Raw genomic sequence first — 14,788 nt, forward strand, 5'->3', positions numbered from 1 at the left:
AAGAAATAACTTGGGCCTTGAACTTGTCAATGCCAATTCTCTTTCTATTTTTATTTGTTTTTTCACCTGTTGGGTTCCAAGTGACCTCACCAGTCCCGAATCTCCTGGGGCATGTACGTCCTTCTGCCCTGTAATAATAAGCTGCGGGGAGGGGGAGTGGGGGCAGTGTGGTTTTAAAAGTCCACAGGTGGCTTGTCCTCTCCCAGCCCGATGGGATGGGTTAGAGGACAGGATTGTACGTCCCTCCTCTTTTGTACCCTAGGTTCAGCTCGCGGAGCCCAACCTCAGTACATAGTCTTCTGATCCCCTTGGAACAGAATTGCTGTCCTCTCTTGGGTCTGTGTTTGGACCTGAATGCATTCTTACCAGGAGCAAAGCAACTCCAAAACTTCATAGCAGAATATGTCAGTGCCCCATGCACCCTCCCCAGTGCTTTTACCATTTTAGGTATCCCTGGGTTTGGTGGGCCTTTTTTCCCCAAAGCCAACATTGTGACTCTTTTTGGTAGAGAGTCCTTGTGGATTCTGGAGCTGCTTAGCCTGCATGGTCAGAGAGCCTGGAACCTCACTTACACCCCGGAGCTCCTTCACCTGTGGGCTCAGGTTGGGACTAGTTGGTGAATTTGGGGCCCAAGACCCTCCATAATGGGAATTGGCCACAATTTATGGAGACCAGTATGTTCATTGAATATTTTACAGTCTTCACCTGCCATAGCTCATTAGAAGGGAAAATTGGCATTTATCACAACCCCTCCCCTAGCTGGCTGGGACTTCTTCTGGTTGCTCCCTCATGGGGTGACACAGGTCTTCACCCTGGAGGAGTCTGTGTCTCTGGTTACCATGGCTGTGGTTGCCATCATGACCCAGTCAAAGTCAACATCAGACAAGGAGAGACCCAGAGACACCCTGCACACATCCTCTTGCCTGGCACCATTGTAAGCAAGGACAGAGCCTCTTCCTGCAGATCAGGGTCCATTATCCTTGCCAACAGGGCCGTCTGTCTTTGCCTGATTCTACCAGTATGAGGAGCTTCCGATGACTGCCTGGTTGCCACAAATTAAGGCTCAGTGGGGCTCTGTGTTCTCTGTGGATGCTCTTCCCTTCTAGGAATTAGGACTTCCAGACCCACAGAACCTACAGTTGTGACCACAGGAAGTGCAACTTCCCCCAAGTAGGTCAGCGGGAATGGCAAAACGGGCTTCTCCTACCCGACTGATTGTCCTTTGGTTACTCTACTTCCTGGCTCCTTTTCCTCTGGCAGGGACACTTCAGGTTTGATCAACCCCTACAGGACTGACCTAGAGCTGCCCCTTTTTGAGACTTTGCAAAGATTTTTCTTGGCTTCTGCCCTTTATTTGACTATTACCGGTCACCTCTAGGAGCGCTTCCTTGGTCAATTGCTTGCACCAAAGTCTTCTTTCTAGGAAGCCAGCCAATGACAGACCTGGTGGCCATGGCCAGTGGGGTGGACAAGGCACTCCAGTTTTGATTGCACAAAATGGGCTGAGGTTAGCATAGTAGGGAGGAAGTTTGAGCTATGGAACAGACCTTGACATTGAAATTGAAGATGTTGTACTATTTGCTTCACTCCAAAACCCTACAAAATGGAACTCGGCTTCACCATGTCACTGATAGGGACAGTGCTTTAAACTGAGAGATGCAGGAGCAGTACTCAGAGAGCTTGTAGCACATTTATTTAAATGTAATGAATTTCAAAATCGATGAAGTTATTTGCATATAATGTATCCTATAATAAGATGGTATTAAGAACTCTGTGTAGGACAGTAGCTAACACTTTCCTGTGTTCCTCTGGCCACACATGGCACTGATTACTCCTTGGTGCTTCTCTTTTATCCTTCTACTGTCTATGAGGATGGTGTGAACGTTAGTTATTAGCTCTGTTTTATAGCTGCAGAGACTGAAGGACAGAAAGCGATTCACGGTATGAGCCACAAAGACAGGAGTCAAGCCAGGCCTGAGCCCTCAACTGTCCTGAGGCACCCCAGCAGGGACACGCGTTCCATCTCTCCCTGAGACAGGCAGGGCATTTACCATCCTCATTTTTAAGTCTGCCCCCCAAAAAAACCCATGGTTTACTGAAGTCACAAGAGAGTCACCTGCTTGACTGGTCTCCCCAGAGGAGGCAGGAGCGAGCCCAGAAGGGACTTCCAGCCTCTTCCAATTCAGGAATCTCACTGAAGCCCTGCAGCAGCTGGCCTCACCTGGTCAAGGTGTTCAAAACCCTCTTCCTGAGGCCAAAGTCTCCATTAAATCGCACCTTCAGTTGGAGCAGTTTTGCTCAAAGAAGGTGATTAAACTGTGGTTCCAGAGAAGTAGTTTGTCAGGGATTTCTTGGTCACCAAGGGCATCTGAATGAGGCTTGGAGATTGGTGAGTCTGGAGTGCCCACTTCGTGGTCCGCCATCATGCACGAGACGCTCTGTGGAATTAGGGTCTTTGTTACAGCAAAAGCTCTTGGAAGGTTGGACAGGACCTGTGTTTCAAACACCCCTGGGGACTTGCCACTTAGTAGGCTTTCTAGAAATATATTTATTGAATTAATAAATGAATTGGCAACGGACTAAAGAGAGTCTGTATAGTTTGCCATGAAGAAGCCCAAACTCTGGAGCTCCATGTTTGGGTTCGTCAAATCCCAGTTAGCTGTTGGACGGTGCTCGGGTGACTTTGCCTCTCAGGAGCCTCGTTTCCTGTCTGTTCAATGGCATTCACACGCCTCCCTTAAGATCGAAGGGAGGATTTAAAAAGCGTGAGAAGCCCTTGGATCAGGACCAGGGACACTGTTTCCTTGCTGACTGTGACATCAAAGCATGGCATTGGCGCTGGCACCTTTTGCTTCCTTATCTCCCTGCAGTCCTGGAGGAAACAAGTTTTGTTGTGTCTGTAGTCCTTGAAGACCCCACCTCCATTCCCCACTCAAGTGTCCGTCTGTCCAGTGGTGTGGCTGGCAGACTGAGAGTTCTCACTGTTTGTTCAAAAAAGTGCTGAGATCCTTAAAAATCTCTCTTGTGAAGGATGAAGCAAAGTTGGCAATGAATCCACTACCTGCCAAACTTCCTTCTAAGGCATCACTTTTTAAATTTTGAAACCCTTTCCCCATCAACCACGTCAGAATGACAAAATCCGGAGTCATTCTCAAGAAGGAGGAACAGGAATGGGATGGTGGCTGGAAGCCAGACATATAATGCTTTAGCAGAAAGTGGGGGAGGAACAACTGGGCTTCCCATGAAAAAACAGTCTATGAGCCAACAAACAGTGTTGGAGTCAGTAGTCTCCAAATGGATACCACAGGGGATCATTTCAGCCTACAGGGACTGTCTTCCACAGACTTAGAAAACCATTCAATTCTTCATTTGTTCATTTAACAAATGTTTATTGAACACTTACTATGTGCCAAGCACTGGAGAGGCAGAGTCACCAAGTCAATTGTCTCTGAATACCGGGAGTTACATTCTGCCATCTTTAAGGTCCACTCACCACTCACTGAAAACACTGCTCATCCAGGAAGGAGTTCACCGAATGCATACAAATTCCTCAAGAATTCTCTAAGACTAAGCTGTAACATACTGAGGATCACTTTGCTTCTTTGGTCATGTGAGAAACATTGCAGAAATTCTCATTGCTGTGCATGAGTCTCAGTCTTGGCATTGGCCCCAGGACTGCCCAGAGCTCCACTGGATCTGTGCAGGACCCCATGCTCAAGAGTTAAGGTTCCACATCTCCCAGAACTAGAATGGCCACTATCAAGAAAAGTATTGGTGAAGATGTGCAACATTTACATTCTCACGGACTGCCGTCCATTTTATAATAGGATTATAAAACAGTGCAGTACTTTGTAAAACAATATGGTGGTTCCTCATAAAATTAAAGCTACCATATGGTCTAGTGACCCTATTTGAGGGTATATATTCCAAAAGAATTAAAAACAGGTCTCAAAGAGATATTTGCACATCACATCTTGTTCAAAATAGCCAAGAGGTAGAAGCAACCCAAATGACAGTGGATGCATAAATGGATAGACATAGACATATGTTATATGCATACAATGGAATATTATTTAGCCTTGAAAAGGACAGACATCCTGTCACATGCTGCCACATGGATGAGCCTCCAAGACATTATGCTAAGTGAAAGAAGCTGGTCACCAAAAGACAAATATTGCATAATTCTATTTCTACAAAGTATCTAAAATAGACTGATAGAAGTAGAAAGTACAGTGAGGATTGCCAGAGGGCCGCCAGGGAGTTGGAGATTGCATATGGAATGAGAAGCAGTTTAACGGGTGTAGAGGTTCAGTCTTGCCAGTTGAAAAATTTCTGGAGATTGGATACACTACAGTGTGATTAAATTTAACACTTCTGAACTGTACTCTTAAAAATGGTTGAGATTGTAAATTTCATATTAATTATTTTTTTGACACAATTACAAAATAGAGTTACAGCTCCCGTGGCCAAGGGCTATGGCTGTAGCCTGGACTCAAGAGAAAGAAGGGAGTGTGGGTGTGAGTGTGAGTGTGTGTGTGTGTGTGTGTATACGTGCATAAATAGGAAGAGCCCAGGGGCCCTGACTCTACCCTGCCGCAGAGGTCCTAGAAACCCAAATTAATCTGGTCACTAGAGACCTAGGATTATTTTTATTGGCAGAGGTCCCCAGAGGAAGTGACTTAGTGCCCAGAGTCTGGTGGTTGTCTCTGTTGGGTATCTAAGTCCCTGACTTTCTATCACAAGAGAAGAAATGGGGACACAGTACAGAGCAAGCTTCCACGAGTTCAGATTCCATCTCACTTTACAATGTGACCTTAGACCAAGGTCCCTGAATTCTCAGTTACCTATTTCCTCATCTGTAAAATGGGGGCAGCAATGGCACCCCCATCATAGGTATCCGTCACGGTTGTCCTATGGAAGCCATGAGCACCTTGCCCAACATGCTGTTCTGTTCATGTTTAGGAAGTTCAGGATTCTTTTTTTGTGGGGGTGGGTACCTGGGATTAAACTCAGGGGCACTCGGGCACTGAGCCACAACCCCAGCCCTATTGTGTATTTTATTTAGAGACAGAGTCTCACTGAGTAGCTTAGTGACTTACTTTTTTTTTTTTTTTTTTCTTTTTGCCGAGGCTGGCTTTGAACTTGGGATTCTCCTGTCTCAGCCTCCTGAGCTGCTGGGATTACGGGCGTGTGCCACCACACCAGGCATTCAGGATTCTTTTTTTTTTTTTTTTAAGTATTTTTAGTTGTAGATGGACAAATGCCTATTTATTTAGTTATTTAGTTATTTTTGTATTTTATGTGGTGCTGAGAATCAAGGACTCCATCACTGAGCCACCTACCCCAGCCCGCATTCAGGATTCTTGATGGGGTCCAAGTGCACACACATGGAGAAACGCAGGTGGCGATGAAAGAACGGGGACATTCAGATGGCAGTGTGCTCCCAGAATGTGAGTCCTTCTGAAGGCTGGAAGGAACTGCTGCTCTAACCTGCCCCTTTCTGGATCAGAGGGCAGACTGGCACCGTGCGTTCTCCAAGCCAGCTTGTTCAGCTGTGGAGGCCCCGTCAGAGCAGCTGAGTGACAGGACGAAGGTGGCGGGGCCTCCCCTGGGCGTGCTGCGTTTTCCTTCTCTGCACGCCCATGGCTGGGTGGGAGGGGGTGGTGCAGGTGTGTGTGGGGGTGACAGACCACAAGTGTGGGAAGCTGCAGGGTCTCAGGCTGGGTCCTTGAGACACAGGCCATTTCTGGAACCCAGCACCTCCCAGCCAGGCTCTGGTAGCCCCTGAAGAATCACCCAGACCAACTCCTGAGGGTGCATTTTAAAACCGGTTTTTTCTGCTATTAACCCTGCAAGTCCTGAGTGAGCACACACCCAGGTGGTGCTAATGAGGGTGGGACAGCCACCAGGACTCTGGCATTTGGTGCCAGCCTCCCTGCAGGTCACACAGGGTTGGGGCCTTGGTGGGCCTGCCACAGGCATCACTCAGAACCTGCAGCTGATTGGGGTCCTCACTCTGCTCAGGCTGGTCCAGGAGTGTGTCCCATGACACACTTGGGAACCTTCAAGGTGACGGCTGCATAATCATAGTGCCTAAAGACGAAGGTGTTGGAGGAAGGAGCCCACACTGAGCACTAACTCTGAATGTACTCTACAGTCACCATTTCCATCCTCATACCAGCCTGGGAGGTGGGTACAATTATTAGTCCCATTTTATAGATGAGGAAACCGAGGCCCCAGGTGTTAAGGTGCTTGTTTAGGTCCCCTGACTTTGAGTGATAAAGCGGGTATTTATTTAGTTATTATTATTTTTTTTAAATATTTATTTTTTAGTTCTCGGCGGACACAACATCTTTGTTGGTATGTGGTGCTGAGGATCGAACCCGGGCCGCACGCATGCAAGGCGAGCGCGCTACTGCTTGAGCCACATCCCCAGCCCCTTCTTTTTTTAAATTAATTTTTAAAATTCATATATGACAGCAGAATGCATTACAATTCTTATTACACATTTAGAGCACAATTTTTCATATCTCTGGTTGTATACAAAGTATACTCACACCAATCCGTGTCTTCATACCTGTACTTAGGGTAGTAATGTCCATCACATTCCACCATCATTTCTAACCCCATGCCCTCTCCCTTTCCCTCCAACCCCTCTGCCCTATCTAGAATTCATTTATTCCTCCCATGCTCTCTCTCCCTACCCCACTATGAATCAGCCTCCTTGTATCAAAGAAAACATTCGGCATTTGGTTTTTTGGGATTGGCTAACTTCACTTAGCATTATCTTCTTCAACTCCATCCATTTACCTGCAAATACCATGATTTTATTCTCTTTTATTGCTGAGGAATATTCCATTATGTATATATGCCACATTTTTTTTTTATCCATTCATCTACTGAAGGGCATCTAGGTTGGCTCCACAGTTTAGCTTTTGTGAATTATAAAGCTGGTATTTAAACCCAGGTTGTCAGACTTCCGATCCTACTCATGGCTGCTTCTCCTTTTCACCTTACAATGAGGACGAAGTGCTCAACCCTAGTATATTCTTTGCTACCTCTCAGGCTTAGCTGTTGAGAGAAAGAGCAATGTACTAATGATGGGAAATAGTCAAAACTGTAAAAAAAAAACTTTCCACCCAACATAGGATCAAGCCACTCCCTTTTCCAGTGTCTTTAGTGACTTCTCTACTTCCAGGATCATGTTAAAATTCTTTCAAGTGCCACACAACACACTAGAGAGAGAGTGACAAAATGCCAAGTTCTGACTTCCCTTTTCTCTTTCAAGGATGCTCTTCAGTCTGGAGAGTAAAAACAACCCTACTGAGTCCAGGATTGGTGAGAAGATGCCTGAGAGGCACCACGGGGTGGGAAGCGGGTCAGAGTGGCAGGTCAGCTTGCTCAGAGGCTGTTGTTCATCTTTCACAAACCACAGCTAATGTGAGGCAGCCCCAAAGAATGGAGTGGGCAGAAGTCCCAGTTTTCAAGAGGGAGAATGTTTTGGGTCTTGCAAACTACAAACCTACAAGTGTGAAAGGGAACACCAATAAAGTTATAGTGGACGTTACTGAGCAAATAGTTTGGGCCCCTTAGAAAGAGGAGCACAGCATGCCGTGGAGCTACAGGGTCCACTGGAAGCAAGTCATGCCAGTCTCCCCGCCTCTCCTCTCCTACCAGGTTTGCAGGGCTGGTAGGTCAGGGAGATATCAGTGATATGGTGCACTGGACGGCAGCAAGGCAGCTGATCGTCCCTAGTAACTTCCTTGGAGACAAAACTAGAAAACTGTGAGCTAGAGGTCCTCTGAGTTAGAAGAACTCATGACCGATTGAGTACATAAACCTGAGGAATGCTGATTGACAGGATCTCAGAGGGAGTCCCTGGGGGTGGCTGGCAAGGCTCTGCCCTGAGCCGGTTGTTTTGGACATTTGTAATCAATAGCTTGAAGGGCAGATAATGCAGCATTGGGAGGGATAATTAACCAATTAGATGCCATAAATGGGATCAGACATACAGGAATAATGGGCAGGATGTAATAGGGTGACATTTAAGTGGAGTAAATGGAAAGTTCTGAAGTTTGGTTTAACAAATAAATGACCCAGGGTGAAAAGGACTTAAGGATTTTAGCTGATTAAAATTATAATATGAGTTCAGAGGAATCAAGCCATGGTAAGCGGCTCATGGCTCTCCTCTGCCTTCAGGTTACCAGGTTCCTCCTTAGTATCTCATGCAGAGTCCTCCAGATGTGATCCAGCCACCGACTATGTGACACGTTCTAGAATGCGCCAGTTCTTGCACACCTCCATACCTCTGCACATTGTCTCATCTTCCTCTTCCTCCTCTTCTTCTCTTTCTCTTTCTCCTGTCCTTCTTCTTCTTTATTAGGGATTGAACCCAGAGGTACTTTACATCCCAGTCCTTTTTATTTTTTATTTTAGGCAGGTTCCTGCTCAGTTGCTTAGGGCCTCGCTAAATTGATGAGGCTGGCCTCAAATTTGCAATCCTCCTGCCTCAGGCTCCAGAGCCACTGGGATTACAGGCATGTACTGCCACACTCGATGTACTTCCCCAGCACTCCTACTGGATTCTGTCCACTCTAAGATCCAGCTCCACAACCCCACCTGGGTGGAACCATTTGAGATGACACAGTATACTCCCTCCTCTCTGCTCCCTTGTGACACTGAGCCCACTTTGTTAAAATGATTGACTCCCCCTTTCTCGCAGAGCAGGGCTATCTTCTTCATAGAATGCATGTCAATCAATGTCTGCAGAATACTTCTGACTGCCTCAAAGGTTAATTCTGCTCTTTGTTGTGTTTGCACAAGAATGATGGACGGAATTGATTTCCTAATTCTACTCACACAGAGCGGGTCAGACAACTGGAATATGGGTTTCAGTTCTGGGTCTCCTGGGCAGAGTGATCCCACCAAAGGGCAGGCTAGGTGGCAAAGGATCTGGAGAAGAAAAGTGAGGATGGTGGGAATGTTTGCCAGGAGAAGGGAGGTGAGGATCAAAGGCTGTTTCAGATGTTTGGCAGAATGTCCCCTTACCCTCAAGGGCTCAGGGACTATTTCAAGTACACGATGAAGCTTTGGACATGCACCTATGATTTTTTCTGAGTGGGAGGCAGTACAGGGCGGTGAGGCAGAGGCTGGCTGGACTAGGCCATGTTCATCTGGACCCCGACTATACTGTTTATTAATGCAGTGGCCCTGGGCTAGTTGCTTACCCTCCTTTTCTGTTTCCTTATCTGTGAAATGGAGATAAAAATATTACTGTCTCAGAGAAAAGATGAAATGTAATAATACAGGAAACGTTTAGAATAAAGTTTGCCATATTCAGTAAATACTAGCTTTTAAAAATCCATGGGTGTGCCCAAAGTCTAAAGGAGTTCATTCCAGAGGGCCACAGACACCAGATGGAACAGCCTCAACCCCTGCATTCTTCTTCTCTGCAAAGTCACGTTCCTCACGCATGCCTGGCCATGAGCATCTGTGGGCCTGGGCCCTCTGTTCTTCCTTCTTTGCCTGAGCCCCAACCTCTCTGAGCTTCGTGTATTTAAAAATAATTAATTAAAATATATTAACTTTCAAATGAGAAATAATGACTATATATATTTATGGGAAACCAAAAATGATGTTTTTATATATGTATATACATTGTAGAAAGACTAAATCAAGTCAATTGACATACTCTTTTCCTCACCAACTTATCATTTTTGTGTGTGAGAAGAACATTTAAAATCTAGTTTCAGCTGGGAGTGGCAGAGTATGCAGCTCAGGAGGCTGAGGCAGGAGGATTGCAAGTTCAAAGCCAGCCTCAGCAAAAGTGAGGTGCTAAGGAACCCATTGAGACCCTGTCTCTAAATAAAATACAAAATAGGGCTGGGGTTGTGGCTCAGTGGTTAAGTGCCTCTGAGTTCAATCCCCAATATCCCCCCCCCACCAAGAAAAATCTAGTTTCAGCAGTTTTTAAATATACATGATTCTACCTCTGCTTTTTAAGAAATCAGCCCACGACCTCCCCCTAACGTTTGTGGGGGCTGAGGCAGGAGTACAAATGGGAGCACTCAATACATGAAAGTTAACAAATCAAGCTAACAATTTCTAAATATGTTCTACCCTCACAACTCCACAATCACCTAGAAGCTGGGTTCAGACTGAGTACTGGGCTCCTTAACATTTTGTGCTCAAACGCCAAAGCATGGGAAAGCCGGTCTCAGCTCCAGCCCAAGCATGCAGATGTACCCCAGGCACACCCCTCACTCTGTGGGGCTCCCCAGGTAGCTGTGTGTCCAGCAGCCCTTGTGGTGTGTAAACCACGTTCACAACCTCACGCTTCACCTCCCCTTCCTCACTGCCCAGCAAATGGTCAGAAGGACTGACCAGGGAAAAGGCTAGCCAGGGCCTGTGGACATGCTCAAGGCTGGGTGGGCAGGAGAGCCCACGGTCCTGGACTCCCAGAGCATGGGTAGGGAGTGCCAGTTCCCCATAGCTCTTAGAATCCTGGCCTCTAAAGCTGGGACTCAGAGCAGGGACTCCCTAGCCAGGCCAGAAGGTGCTACTGTTCCTCTGAGCCCTCAAAGGCCACAATGCCCTGCTCCAACAACGCCCAGCCTACCCCACACGAAGGGCTCAGAGTGGAGGCTGTGTGTCTGCCTTCAGGCAGTGCCACTGAGGAAGAGAGTGGCAGATTATTTGTCCCAGGATCAGTTTACCGAAAGATACAGGGTAGTGTGGCAGCTTCAAAGAGCACAGAAGAGCAGGGGTAATGCCGGAGGCTTGCAGCAGGGAGAGCTACCCTGGACCTGAGAGGGTGATGGAGGAGGCACCTGTAGTCCAGGACATCCGCTCTTCAGTGTTGCTCCTGGGCCTATTTGCTCTGTGGCCCATTCCTAGCCTCTCCTCAGCTCTGAATGGTAGGATCAGGCCCTGAGGGCTGTGCCTCCCAGGATGCCTGGCCAGGGGAGCTGCTGACCAGGGTTTTAGCCAACTGAGGCTTTGGCAAGAGAGGGCAGGACAGGTGGGGGCAGGAGGAAGCACAGCATTTCTTCCCTGTATTTTTTGATGGCTGTAGTTGTTGTTTCCTTGGGTGCATCTCTGGCAGCAGCTGCATGTCTCTCAGGACTGTCTCCACCTGTAGCTGTCAGGTACTTCGGTGAGTCTCTATCCTCACTTTGTCCTTCCAACGTCAGCTGGTGGCATCCTGTTATTGCTGATCTCTTGCTGTCCCCTGGCTGATGTCCTAACCATTATTTTAAATCACCTATTTCCTGCATTCAATTCCTCCTGTCTCTTACCCTTGATTTCATACATCACTAATTTTAATTTGTGGACCAAAACTGGTACATAGTATTACCCTCATTTACACAGAGACGAAACTGGGTTTGAGAGAGGCTAAATGATTTTTGAATGTTACCAGATAATAAGGGATAGAACAAACAAGTTTTCTTCACTTCCTGGTCTATTTTCTTTCCAACATGCCTTACTGGCTTCTGGAAATAATTCTTGGTCAACTGTTGCTGTTGTTTTTTTCCCACAGTCCATATAATATATTAGTATAAAAGGTACTCTAAAGTATGCTAAGTTCCATCAATGAGAGGGTTGCCCATAGAAATTATTTTTTAATACTTTTTAAAATAATTTTTTAATAATTTTTTAAAATATTTTTTTCCATTTATTTGTTCTTTTACCAAAATTTCATTGAGTTCCAGCTATTCGACACTGCATTAAACAGGGATTGCCATGTACATGTTATTTCCACTTTTAAAACTGGGGCCATGTTTTATCCACCAGGAATTGGAAACAGTGGACTCTTAATATATGCCTATTGAAGGAAAAAATTAATCAAACAATGGTGTATAGTGACATAGAAATTCTTTTGTTAAATTATTCACTTGCAGATTATTTTGTTAGAGTCCAGTTAAGTGGATTTAGGGACCATAGTCACTAAATAAAATGGGCCAATACTTAAAAAGATCACTGTCCCTAATTTTAAAAAATGATACTGCTAATGCAAGTGCCACGGAAAAGTGGCAGAGCTAACCTCTACTTCGCTCTGATAAGTTCTAACAATCACAAGCACCAGCACATCCAATGAACTACAAAAAAGACCTGTGAGTTGTGGTCAACTGTTTTTGAGGAACATCTGAGACGATGTGAGAAGCCCCTGGAAGGAGATTTGAGGGGTTGAGCATGGCTTCTGGCCACTTTAGCAGTCACCTCCTGGTTGCTAGGGAGCCATGACTAAATACAATTCTCTAAATGCTCTTTTAAATACTTCCAGAAAATCTGAATAGAAAGAAATAGGGTGGAGTCCACACCAGACTGTCACTCAGGCCACCTGAAGCAGGTTGAAGTTGTTAAGCTGAATGGAGAGCTGTGTGAGACACCATGTGGTTTGAGAAACAAGAAACCAGGCTAAAAGGAAATGCCTGGGACAATTAGACAATATTAAGATTTAATTCCGTTAATACCTGTGCAAACAATTTTCCTCTCCTGCTCGCTGTTTTTTCTTCTCTCATCACTTCTCTTTTAAAACCAGAAGCCAGTGGTTCCTAGAGAGTGGTGTGGCCTCACAACCTCCCTCGGGGAGGGGAGATTTCTTCCCAAGGCAAAGAGCACAGGTTTCTCCAGTGCTGGAGGGGAGGTACCCGGGGCGGATAGCAAGTGGGAGGAAAGAGGAAAGGAAATCAAGTTCATGGAATCATTCTCCTCAGTTTAAAGTTGTTTTTTTTTTTTTCATTTATTTATTTTTTTCTTAAAACCACCTGAAAATCAGCCCAAACATGTGGAGTAGAATCTAGACTCCAGTGTGAGATGTCATCTGATTTATCATAAGTTTACTCATGAACAATTGAAGGGATATCACAGAGGGGTTAGGTTATCTGCCCTCAAAACAAGTTTTGGAACTTCTGCCTTCAAAAGCATGCCATGAGCTGGGAGTGGTGGCACACGCCTGCAATCCCAGTGGCTCAGGAGGCTGAGACAGGAAGATCACAAGTTCAAAGCCAGTCTCAGCCAAAGCGAGTCACTAAGCAATTCAGTGAGACCCTGTCTCTAAAAAAATACAAAATAGGGCTGGGGATATGGCTCTGTGACTGAGTTCAACCCCTGGTACCCAACACCCTTCCACCCCACCCCCGAAAAAAAGAAAAGGAAAAAAAGCATGCTATCAGGCCTGGCTTCAAGTGCCATGTGATCCCTTCCAGGAAGGGGCCACACTGGAGTGCAGATATGGCGGCCCTCAGCCTCCCAGATCTGCCTGGTCTGACTCTTCTGACTCTCCACATGCACTGATGTGCACCAGACCATGAATGCTCCTGCCCTCATTTTAGTTCAGGTAACACTGTGGTTCCACGGAGAGGGAACCCGCTCGAGTTAGGGTGCGCCCCACATATCTGGCAGGCGCTGTTCTGGGGTGAGCTATGCAGCACCTTCCTCTTAGCTCCAGATCAGTATCTTCTTTCTTTCTCTTCATCACTCTTTGGATTAACCCAAAAGGCAGCCAAGATGTCTGAGTGGATAGTAAAGCACCTCCACTTCACCTTCAGGTCCTAGGAATAGAGGAGGAACATCTGCTTTGGTGCTTGGTGGAGAATTCTGAGCATTTCCCCTGAAGCCCGCTGTCCTCCCACCTCACCCCAGGACCTCACTTCCTCATTCCTCCCTGCCCCCCAATCACCTGTGCTCTGTTTGCTGGAGAAGAGAACTGTTGTCAAAGAGAACCCAACTAAGATCCGGTCTACCAAGCCGTGCGCTTCATTAACAACAAAAGGATTCCCCAGGAATCAGTAATCAGTGGCTTTGAAGATCTCACCCCCAAACCCCATCTTATTAAATGCAGCCATTGGGTTCAATATTTGCACCACAGTCGGGGAGGGGTTAATAGGATCCAAATTCATCCTGTAGGCGAGTGTCTTTTATCAATTCAAATAAGTCACCAGTATTGGCAGGTTGCAGGCCAATTTTTCAGAACGGCCAATATTTAATAGACTACCTCAGATGATGAAGTGAAACGATTTCTTGGAACCATCCCAGAGCCAGCTCTAAAAGTTGTCTCAGCTAATTATCTCAGAACTAAAGGGGAGAATCATAATGCCACTGGCAGGTTTAAATCTGATTTCTGCCAACATCAGGCCTTCTTAATCTGGGCTCCCCAGTTCAGGTCAGGTCACAGAGGGACAGTGAGTACTTTCAGGTTTTATACAACACCGTGTGCATTGGTATCCATTTTCATGAGCTTCTTAAGTGATCCATGACTCTATAGAGGATGAAACTGCTGCTCTGGAGTTGTGGTGCCATTTATTTTACTGGTCTGTTTCTATGATCTGGTTAATTTTTCATTTTTGCTTGTATCTCCTTTCCCTTGGTGGTCTTTGTATACTGGACACAAGAATACTAGGTGGTTTGTCAGACTGTTTTTGCAGCTAGGAAAGAGAGGGCATTATTTGGGAAGCTAGGACCTCACTGCCCCCCCAGAGCCTCATCCCTGCATGCATGTTCTAATACATTCCAGTCTAAACCTGGAAATGGCCTGGCAAGGTGCAGTGAACTCAAAATAGAGCCAGATATGGTGGCCCAAGCCTGTAATCCCAGTGACTCAGGAGGCTGAAGCAGGAGGATTCTGAGTTTAAATCCAGCCTCAGTAACCTAGTGAGGCCCTAAGCAAATCAATGAGACCCTGTCCCTAAATAAAATATTTAAAAAGGGGTGGGGATGTGGCTCAGTGGTTAAGTGCCTCTGGGTTCAATCCCTTGTACAAAAAAAAAAAAAAAGAAAGAAAGAAAAA

This window comes from Spermophilus citellus (assembly GCF_964194105.1).
Source record: "Spermophilus citellus genome assembly, chromosome: 5".
Lineage (NCBI taxonomy): Eukaryota > Metazoa > Chordata > Mammalia > Rodentia > Sciuridae > Spermophilus > Spermophilus citellus.